This window comes from Rutilus rutilus (genome assembly GCF_951802725.1).
Source record: "Rutilus rutilus genome assembly, chromosome: 5".
NCBI lineage: Eukaryota > Metazoa > Chordata > Actinopteri > Cypriniformes > Leuciscidae > Rutilus > Rutilus rutilus.
Window position 1 is genome coordinate 49321382 of NC_140213.1, and position 12500 is coordinate 49333881.

The 12500-nt window shown below is 36.7% G+C and overlaps 1 protein-coding gene across 1 annotated transcript in view; it reads left to right on the forward strand.

Moving 5' to 3' along the window:
* Positions 1-12500, forward strand: part of LOC311291211 (AT-rich interactive domain-containing protein 3B) — a 56455-nt gene that overhangs the window by 35450 nt on the left and 8505 nt on the right. The window lies entirely within an intron of this gene.

Below are 12500 nucleotides of genomic sequence, written 5' to 3' on the forward strand. Positions count from 1 at the left end.
TTTGTTGTTTTAATAGAAATTAATACTTTTATTCATCAAGGACGCATTAAATTGATCAAGAGTGACAGTAAAGACATTTATAATGTTACAAAAGATTTTGTTTCAAATAAATGCTGTTCTTTAAACTTTCTATTCATCGGAGAATGAACTGTTTTCAACACTAATCATAAATGTTTCTTGAGCATCAAATCATCATATTGGAATGATTTCTGAAGGATCATGTGATGTGATCATGTGACTTTATTATTTTCTGAGATTTGCATTGGTGTTTAAGTCAGTTATCAGTATATCAGTATCAGTATCAGTATCAGTATATTCAGTGCATATATGGAGAGATAAACTGAATCTGCGGATCCCTGCGACGTCTCCTGAAACTCTGTGTCTCTGTGACTCTGTGACTCCGGGGAGACGGAAGGAAGGAAAACCACAGAATCTCACTTCTGTGTCGAGTGCTTTAATACAGGGAACTGTGTGTCTGTGTGTGTGTGTCTGTGTGTGTGTGTGTGTGTGTGTGTGTGTGTGTGTGTGTGTGTGTGTGTGTGTGTGTGTGTGCATGTGTGTGTGTGTGTCTGTGTGTGCGTGTGTGTGTGTGTGTGTGTGTGTGTGTGGTTTTCAGCAGCTGGTTTTAACGGAGCGTCAGGGTTGAGGCCCGTGTCGAGCCGCTTCAGGAAAGACACATGTTCTGCAGTTTCAGTGTTTGAGCGTCACACACAGTTTCAGTGTCAAACACAGCCGTATTCCTGTGTGACTCTGAGCTCGGGTTTATTTCACAGTCGTGGGGGAAATACACACATCCAGACACACATCCAGACACACACACACACACACACACACACACAGACACACATCCAGACACAACAGTACTCCAGTGAAGGTAAAAGCACTAATTTTTTATATCACTTGAGTAAAAGTACAACAGTAATTGATTTAAAGATAAAAGGACTGATCGATGAATTGGCCTATCACAACTATATATAATCGTCCGATAGTATATATATATATATATATATATATATATATATATATATATATATATATATATATATATATATATATATATATATATATATATATTAGTAGTATAATATATAACATATTATATAACAACCATGTTTTGCCAAAGAAAATAAAACACACTGTTGTAAAACGCACAAAAATAGTCAAATGTCTTCCATCAGGTTTGAGGGTTTAATCAGACTGCATTATATTAAATTATATTATATTATATTATATTATATTATATTATATTATATTATATTATATTATATTATATTATATTATATTATATTAATAATATATTACATCACATTGCATAAATATTAATTTATAGTTTAATCAGACTGCATTATATCGTTACATTATACCATATTATATAACCATCTAACATATGTTTTGTTATATAAATACAGACTATATTAAATACATTATATTATTATATTATATAAATTTTGTTTGTGGGTTCATTCAGACTGCATTATAATATATTATATAAATATTATTTTTGTTTGTGAGTTTAATCAGACTGCATTATATTATATTATATTACATTATATAACATTATATCATGTTTTATTATATAAATATTAATTTAGTTGGTGGGTATATTTAGACTCAATTATATCGTCTTTTCTTTTATTATAAACATTTTCATTTTGTTATACGTGATTATATTATATTATATTATAATCTATAATAAGCCAGCTTTTTATTTTATTACAACAACTTATCATACATTATATTTTTTTATGCTTACAATGCACTTTTATATCAAAATTTTGGTTCACAAAAATCTGGAAGTCATGACCTAAATATGATTTTAATTTACAATAATTAATTCTAAAACTTACGTTTTGCTCGTTTCAAGCTCCCGATTCATTTTGAGCGGATCAGTGAATCAGTGAGTCGTTGATTCAAGAACAGCTGCAAACGATTCAGTCTGATTCACCAATGAATCGTTCAGTGCGATCGCTCATTGGGTGTCGGGTTGCGATTTCTTCAGTTCGAAATATCAATGAACTTGAACGACGTTTTTATGAAATGTAGTGGAGTAAAAAGTATGATTTTATGCTCTGAAATGTAGTAAAGTAAAAGTGCTCTGATAAAGATCAGAATCATCCGAGGCTGAGCCGTCCATGACTGATTCGCGAGCGCTTGTGTTGAGATGTTAAGGAGGTCACACAGATGTTTAAACACTACACCAGCTCCAGTTGTGGTTCGCCGTCGTGTCACAGGTGCAGACGCGTCTAATCTGATCCAGATCTTCATCAGATCGCTCCAGTTAATGGAAATTCATCCGTTTTCTAAATGCATGTTATAGGTCTTCAACAGTTCTCTGTGCTTAAGTTGTGTTTCATTTTTAAAAAACACTTTTCTTTCAATAGTCCACTTTAGACATTCTACTGACTATAAGTAACTTTGCAACTACATGTCAACTAACTGTCATTAGAGTATTAGTAGACATAACTCTTTATTTTGATGATCCCCAACAGATATTCTACTGACTATAAGTAACTAAGTCAGCTTAATCTACTAACCCGAACCCTAACAGTCTACTAATACTCTAATGAGAGCTAGTTGACATGTAGTTGAAAAGTTACTTATAGTTAGTAGAATGTCTAAAGTGGACTATCGAAATAGTGTAACCAAAAGGTTTTGACCTCGTGATGTTCAATCAGAAATGTGGAAACCGGATCTTCCAGTCTTGCCGGATTCTCCAATCGTTGAGTGTGCTTAAACTCCGCCCCTTCTAGAGAGAGCCACGCCCACTCCCCCCACATCCAATCAACAGCCATGCACAGAACCAATTAGGTTCACTCACACACACACTCTCACACACTCGCATACACACAGGCACGCACACTAAACACGTACACACACTCTCACACACACACACGGACACTCACAAAACACGCACACGCACACATACTCTCTCACACACACTCACACAAACACGCACACACACATACCTAAACATACACACACACACTCTCACAAACACGCGCACACACACATGCCTAAACATGCACACACACACTCACGCACTCACACACTCACATACACACACGCACGCACACTAAACACATACACACACTCTCACACACACACACACACACACACACACACACACACACACATACTCTCTCACACACACTCACACAAACACGCACAGCACACACACCTAAACATACACACACACACTCTCACAAACACGCGCACACACACATGCCTAAACATGCACACACACACTCTCACGCACTCACACACTCACATACACACACGCACGCACACTAAACACATACACACACTCTCACACACACACACACACACACACACATACTCTCACACACACACACACACACACACACAAACACGCACACACACATGCCTAAACATGCACACACACACTCTCACGCACGCAACAAACTAATAAACTCATATGATGAAGTGAAACGGCTGAGATTCATGAGTCAAAAAATCAGTTTATTTGCTTTTGTTATTTTATTTAAATAATCATATTTTTATAATGCATTTATTCGATTGGTAAGAATCAGCATAAATATTTAATATCCAATTAGTTAAAATCTATGAAATAGAATTTTATTGGTGATAAATGTATAAATCTAGTTATTGTGTATTTCATACACGTGTGACTGACAAATATGCATCGCTTTAAGTCTATTAGATTGTATATGTTAAAACTGTGTAAATATTATATGCATTTCAAAATATAAATATTCAATATACAACAGCAGTCTTAATGGAAAGTGGACTAAAAAGTAAATACATTATTTATTTTTTTAAATATTATTTTTATATTATTTATAAAGAAAATGTAACATTTGATAAAAAAAAAAAATTATAATAATTTTAATAAATAATGCATGTTAAAAATATACAACAGCAGTCTTAATGGGAAGTGGACTAAAAATAGTAAATCAAAAAGAAAAGTGTTTTAATATTTAAAACCCCCTTGCAATATTTGTTTACAAAAGTCTATGATTCAGAAATTTATTTGAAATTTTATGAAAAATAACATTTTTAAAAATGCATATTACTTATACAAATGTAATAAACTGTACAACAGCAGTTGAGCCTAAAGTGAAGTTTCTCCAAATTTTGATGATATTCAGTATTTCAATATTTTTGCATTTGCACTGAAAAAGGTGGAATTTCTGAAAATGTTCCCAAACACTGAAAGTCTATAGAAGCTTATTTCTGTCACACAGAATAAAACATTTTAAAAGATAATTGCGACTTTTTTTCTCACAATTACGAGTTATTATATCTCACAATTCTGACTTTATATCTCACAATTCTGACTTTATATCTCACAATTCTGACTTTATATCACACAATTCTGACTTTATATCTCGCAATTCTGACTTTATATCTCGCAATTCTGACTTTATATCTCACAATTCTGACTTTATATCTCGCAATTCTGACTTTATATCTCGCAATTCTGACTTTATATCTCACAATTCTGACTTTATATCTCACAATTCTGACTTAATATCTCACAATTCTGACTTTATATCTCACAATTCTGACTTAATATCTCACAATTCTGACTTAATATCTCACAATTCTGACTTTATATCTCACAATTCTGACTTAATATCTCACTTTATATCTCACAATTCTGACTTTATATCTCACAATTCTGACTTTATATCTCACAATTCTGACTTAATATCTCACAATTCTGACTTAATATCTCACAATTCTGACTTTATATCTCACAATTCTGACTTAATATCTCACTTTATATCTCACAATTCTGACTTAATATCTCACTTTATCTCACAATTCTGACTTTATATCTCACAATTCTGACTTTATCTCACAATTCTGACTTTATATCTTACAATTCTGACTTAATATCTCACTTTATCTCACAATTCTGACTTTATATCTCACAATTCTGACTTTATATCTTACAATTCTGACTTAATATCTCACTTTATCTCACAATTCTGACTTTATATCTCACAATTCTGACTTTATCTCACAATTCTGACTTTATATCTCACAATTCTGACTTAATATCTCACTTTATCTCACAATTCTGACTTTATATCTCACAATTCTGACTTTATATCTCACAATTCTGACTTTATATCACACAATTCTGACTTTATATCTCACAATTCTGACTATCTCACAATTCTGACTTTATATCTCACAATTCTGACTTAATATCTCACTTTATCTCACAATTCTGACTTTATATCTCACAATTCTGACTTTATCTCACAATTCTGACTTTATATCTCACAATTCTGACTTAATATCTCACTTTATCTCACAATTCTGACTTTATATCTCACAATTCTGACTTTATCTCACAATTCTGACTTTATATCTCACAATTCTGACTTAATATCTCACTTTATCTCACAATTCTGACTTTATATCTCACAATTCTGACTTAATATCTCACTTTATCTCACAATTCTGACTTTATATCTCACAATTCTGACTTTATATCTCACAATTCTGACTTTATATCTTACAATTCTGACTTTATATCTCACAATTCTGACTTTATATCTCACAATTCTGACTTTATATCTCACAATTCTGACTTTATCTCACAATTCTGACTTTATATCACACAATTCTGACTTTATATCTCACTTTATATCTCACAATTCTGACTTTATATCTCGCAATTCTGACTTTAAATCATGAATATCAGATCATGTGTGTGTTTCATGCACCAGAATGAGCTGTTCTGCAGGATCGTCCCAGCGCTGGCTCTTCCGCCTCGAGGGCCTCTGAAACCCGATGAAGTGTGTGTGTGGCTGGATCAGGGGCCCGTGTCTCACAGCGTGATTGATGAACCTCTGAAACACACAACACGAGGAAGACATGAAGCTTTCTTCATAGCAAAACACCAGTTCACTGCGACTGGAGCCAGTGATTTATCTGAGACAGGGTGCGGGCCCTTGAATCAGCACTTTATTCTTAGGCCCTATATATTTATCTCTGATTATAAGAGTGCGTAAATGCGTTTTCGGTCCAAAATAACATTCTGGATGTATTTTAAATGATATGTTAGAAGCTGAAAGGCATTTATCATTTCTCTCTGGAAGGTTAAATGTCTTCTCGTCCTGTCGCTCTTTTCTTTTCTTCTCGCGCCGACACTCAATCACTGCAGCTGTTCCTACTTTACATGTGATAAATGTCATGTTTTTCATAGTTATTACCACATTTAGTTCCGTCTGCCGATTTGGAAATATTTAATCAATCTTTGACAGCTCTGCGAAAAATCCGCTTTTTTTGTTTTTCTTGTTTTCCGATACAGTTATCATGCTTATAACAAGATACATGTCCCTGTAAGGTCAGAACAATAATTTAATAAAAAAATAAATAAATTCTGACCTCACTGACATATACAGCTTTTTCTTGTTTTATGCAAAAACATCACAAAATTAGTGATATTTTCTGAAATCATCAGTGAATATATCTTGTTTTAAGGATAACTTACTGTGTTGGAAACCAAGACAAAAACCCCAGATTTTTTGCAACAAAGAAAACATTTAAATAGTTACATGTCTGTTTTTATACTGTATTATGTGTCTGTGAACTGCATCATCAATATTTACCACTATAACCAGGTGGAAAAATGTAACACTTTCTTTATTTGTGTAATAGACACATACGTCGCTTAAACTAGTTAGACTAATTTAATATCATACCAATTACAAACAGCAGCAGCTTGTTAGGAAAACTACCTTCACATCTGCACTTCCGGTCAGCGGCTTAAAGTCTCCATATAGTCGATCATTTTATCCCTTAAAACTCATCTTTGATCACCAAAAGGACATATTTAAATGCTTTTTCCTTGAAAAATATGTCTTCATGTCTTAAAATAGCTTGAATGTGACTCGACAGTCGACACCCTTGCCTCATTTAGTATATGCGGTTCTATGAATATGCATGTTCATCCAAGAATCCTAAAAAAAAATCACAGTTTCCACAAACATATGATGTTTTCAACACTGATAATAATCATAAATGTTTCTTGAGCATCAAATCCTCATATTAGAGTGATTTGTGAAGGATCATGTGACACTGAAGACTGGAGTAATGATGCTGAACATTCAGCTTTGATCACAGGAATAAATTACACTTTACTGGATATTCACATAGACAACAGCTGATTTAAAGTGCAATAATATTTTATGATTTTTACTGTATTTTTAATGGAATAAATTCAGCTTTGATCACAGGAATAAATTGTATTTTACTATATATTCACATAGAAAACAGCTGATTTAAAGTGCATTAATATTTCACATTTTTACTGTATTTTTTACCAAATGAACGCAGCCTGACCCCAGACTGGTGAATAAAGCAATAGTTGTGTGTCTCCAGCGCTAATGATCTCTCTCCAGCTGATGGCTTCATCTTTACTCATTGATTATAATGGGAAGTGGCTGTTGTCTTGATCTGACCTCTGACAGGGTGTGTGTGACCCCAGGGTGTGTGTGTGACCTCCGGCTGTGACCCGAGAGCATCTTACAGTGTGTTTCATGTGAAAGAAGCTGCTTGTGAAGTGTGTTTCTCCATGAGGGTCTGCTCGTGTTTCGATGAGGTGTTGATAAGATCCTGATCTCTTCTGCTCCCCGGAGGATCACACACACACACACACACTCCGGTTACACACAAATTGGCCGTCTCACTTTTCGCGCCGTCGAGGGTTTTGAGTGCCGTCCTCTGCTGTCCTGCTTTTATCTGTCCAGGTGAGCCGTCTTCATGAACCCGAGTCTCGTTACTCGTCTCTCTTTAGTTCAGTGCGCCTCATTGCACACAGTATTGTTTTTATTTATTTATTTTTATTAAGCAAACAATGCTTTACAGAGAAGTACATAAAGAAAACCACAGCAAAATAACAAATATAGATGATGAAAAAGCAAGTATCAGACAAATAAGCTTGTTGACGACAAATAAGAAAAGAATGCATAATACGAGAGGAAAAGACCAGTTTTCACTCAGAAATTGCTCGTGAATTTCGCAGACGGAGCGGCACTGAAATAAATGTGAAATTTTGAAGTGGATAAACTGAAATTACTTCTTTCTTTGTTTCATAGATGTGACATAAATGTATCTGTCATTGAATCATTCATTCAAGAGATTTGCTTCAAAAACTCGTGAGTCATTGAATCGTTCACTCAACCGTGTGCTAACTACACGTGACGCTGTGACGCGCGATAAAGGGTTCTTCTCCATGTTAATCAGAGTGTGTGTCCTATCCAGCCGCGACGGCGACACGCGACGGTTCTATTGTAGAAACGGTTTCTATTTTTCTGACGTCGCGCTGGAACAACAAACACAAAGTGTGGCGATGATGATCTCAGGTGCTGTTTATGTGCTTTATTTAATGTTAAAAGCGTGTCATGTGACTCTGAATATCATTTAAAAGCAACAGTGGATAATTCACCTCAGATCTTGAAATTAAACAAATGGAAACAAGAACGTTCAAACTGTGAACAAACAAGTGTATTCTGTGACAAAGATTGTTTTAGTAACTCAGCCTATGTGTTTGAATAATGTTTAAATGGTGTAATATTTGTGAATATAATTTGAAATATGGCTTACTCCGCCCGCACGCTGTTCTGATAGGCTGACTCCGCCCACACACTGCTCTGATTGACTGACTCGCCCACACGCTGTTCTGATTGGCTGACTCCGCCCACAAGCTGTTCTGATTGGCTGACTCCGCCCACACACTGCTCTGATTGACTGACTCGCCCACACGCTGTTCTGATTGGCTGACTCCACCGGCACACTGTTCTGATTGGCTGACTCCACCCACACGCTGTTCTAATTGACTGACTCCGCCCACACGCTGTTCTGATTGGCTGACTCCGCCCACACGCTGTTCTGATTGGCTGTGGGTTTTGATTGACTGACGCATCTCGCAGTCGCGTCTAGTGTGGACAGACAAATGATTTGTCGCTGGAACCTTATCGCATCGCGTCTGGTTAAGACACGGTGTAATCAATGAAACATTTTAAATAGACTCCAACAATTAATTATAATAATATGCTAAAATATGCTTCTACTATAATTATGCATCATTTTCGCTACGGACATGATGAAGGATTCCTCAAATCATGTGTCTGTCTTTCAAGCAAATCTGGTTAACACATCAAATCAAATATAAACAATATTAATATAACTGGAAACACTTTACAATAAGGTCTCATTTGTTAATGTTAGTTAATGCATTAAATAACAACGAGCAGTGTATATTACAGCATTGTTAATGTTAGTTCATAAAAACGTTCACAGTGCATTAACTAATGTTAGCAGAACTAAGTGTTCAGATTAATGCAGTATTGTTCGTTGTTAGTTAATGTGATCCGCTGTAATTAACAAAGTAAAGCTCACTGTGAAGTGTTCACTCGGCTAGAGCGATTAGTGCAGATGTTTCATCCTGGGTTTTGATCCAGATGTTATTAATGAACAGTAAGATTGGATGCGATACGTGTGTGTACTTTCAGTTCTTGTAAACAAATACGATTCGTTTGATGCAGAAAATGGAAATTTCTTTCCGCCAGGATTTGTTTGTTTTCGTTGTTTTTCCTGTCGTGTACGACGTGTTTTTGTGTGCATATGGAAATGTTTCAACGTAGTTTTCCATTATTGCTCTGAGGAAGAGTCACGATTAATCCTTGGAGAGTTTGTTTGATCGTCACTGTCCATTTCGGCCAAAATGAGTCTGTATTGATTTCGGGATTGCTGGTAAACACAAACATGGATCATATTAATGCATGTGTACACTACCAGTCAACAGTTTAATGTCTTTAAAGGAAGTCTCTTCTGCTCACCGATGCGGCGTTTATTTGGTTAAAAATACAACAATGGAAAAAACAGTAATATATATATATTACACTTTAAATCAGCTGTTCTCTATGTGAATATACAGTAAAGTGTAATTTATTCCTGTGATCAAAGCTGAATTTTCAGCATCATTACTCCAGTCTTCAGTGTCACATGATCCTTCAGAAATCACTCTAATATGATGATCTGATGATCAAGAAACATTTATGATTATTATCAGTGTTGAAAACAGTTAGTATTTTTGTGGAAACCGTGATTTTTCAGGATTCTTTGATGAATAGAAAGTTCAAAAGAACAGCATTTATCTGAAATAGACATTGTAACATTAAACGCTACTGTTCAAAAGTTTGGGGTCAGTAGAATTTGTATTTTATTTTTGGGGGAAATAAATAAAATAAATTGATACTTTTATTCATCAAGGATGAGTTTAACTGATCAAGAGTGACAGTAAAGACATTTCTAATGTTACAAAAGATTCTATTTCAAATAAATGCTGTTTGATGTATGAGTGATGTGCATGTAAACACCTGCTGTTGTAACGGACACGTAATGTGTGTGTGTGTGTGTGTGTGTGTGTGTGTGTGTGTGTGAATCCGTCAGTCACGGGCCAGACTAAATATAGCAGATTCCCTGCAGTCATTGAGCGTTACCTTTTATGTCCCTGACCTGCCATTAAAAATAAATCAAACCTGAGTGCAGGAGCCCGTGTGTGTGTGTGTGTGTGTGTGTGTGTGTGTGTGTGAAGCACCGGAATCATCTGTGCGTTCTGGGAGAAACTCGTTCCCTGTGTGTGTGTGTGTGTGTGTGTGTGTGTGTGTGTGTCTCTGGCGTGGAGCCGGTCACTCTCTGCCTCTGAATTATTGACTGCACGTCCGTCATGTGAAATCAGCCATATTTAATGTGCCGCGCTGATGTTTGACGGTCAGGATATTGACTGAGTTCGGCAGAACGCTGTTCTCAGCGAGTCGGGTTACAGGTCAAACACCGTCAGCCTTTCAGATCATCATCTCGGAGAAGCGCATCACAATCATTGCTTACTTTTTTAGTTGTATGTATGTATGTATGTATGTGTGTGTGTGTGTGTGTGTGTGTGTGTGTGTGTGTGTGTGTGTGTGTGTGTGTGTGTGTGAGCCAGCGAGTGTGCGATTGTGCAAAAGTGTGTTTGAGTGTGTCCGTGTGTGATAGTGTGTGTGATAATGTGTGTGTGTGTGTGTGTGTGTGTGTGTGTGTGAGAGAGATAGTGTGTGTGATATTGTGTGTGAGAGTGGATGTGAGTGTGTGTGTGTGTGTGTGTCTGTTAGATAATGTGTGTGATATGTGTGATAGTGTGTGTGAGATAATGTGTGTGATAGAGTGTGTGTGTGTGTGTGTGTGTGTGTGTGTGTGTGTGTGTGTGTGTGTGTGTGTGTGTGTGTGTGTGTGTGTGTGATAGTGTGTGTGTGTGTGTGTGTGTGTGTGTGTGAGTGTGTGATAGTGTATGTGTGAGATAACGTGTATGATAGTTTGTGTGTGTAATAGTGAGATAGTGTGTTCGTGATAGTGTGTGTGTGAGATAATGTGTATGATAGTTTGTGTCTGAGTGCGATAATGTGCGTGTGTGTGTGTGTGTGATAGTGTGTGTTTTGTGCGCTCTGCCGTACAGCCAGACGTTTTCCCGATGCTCTTCATGTGCAAACACACACACACACACACACAGAAGTACAAGGGCCTCAAACGCAGCGTGACCTCTGACCCCGCCGGCCATTAATCACTCCACTCCTGATGGGCTCGTCCCACTGGGAGAATCAAGCCAGCAAGGCATGATGGGAGTGTTAGCCGAGGGCCAATCAGGACGCAGCTCCAGCCAGCGGTGGCGCCTCACTGAAACTGCAGCCAATCGGCTGTTTATACAGAGACCGTCCGGGAACAAACACTGAGGTTCTGTGCAGTAACACACTTAATGTGGCTTTAGTTTAAATTACATGGTTATATTTGGGGTCAGTAACATTTTCTTTAATTATTTCTTTAAAAATTGTATAATTTGATCAAAAGTGACAGTAAAGACAGTTATAATGTCACAAACACACACACACACACACACACACACACACACACACACACACACACACATATATATATGTATGTTCTTTTTCTATCGCTCTCTCCTCAGTGTTCAGTACTAGAGGACGGTTGGTGTGTGTGTGTGTGTGTGTGTGTGTGTGTGTGTGTGTGTGTATGTGTGTGTGTGTGTGTGTAACTGCAGTCAGTATTAATCATTCAGGACTGTTTCTATTGTCTCTCCTCCGGTCGTTCTCTATTCTCTGTGTGGCTTCTTGCTGACCGGCGCTTTAATTCAGCCATCAATAACCTCGGCCTGACCTTTGACCCCTGCGGTTGTACTAATTGTTTGATGTTGTGTTGATGGTCAGAGGCATTAAATGATGTCTAAAAAGATGTTTCTGGACCTGATCTCCCATAATGCCGAGCAAAACACACACTGAATGGCTTTTGTGTTGACGTGTGCGTGTCGGGGCGCGCCACGCGACCTTTGAACCCGGAGTGTTTTTCATTGCACGTTCTCGCACGTTTGTGAGCCTTTCTATTGGACACCGTTGATAAGAATCTCTCTAGTCTGTTTCTTCAAGGAGGTTTTCCTAATAATCGCA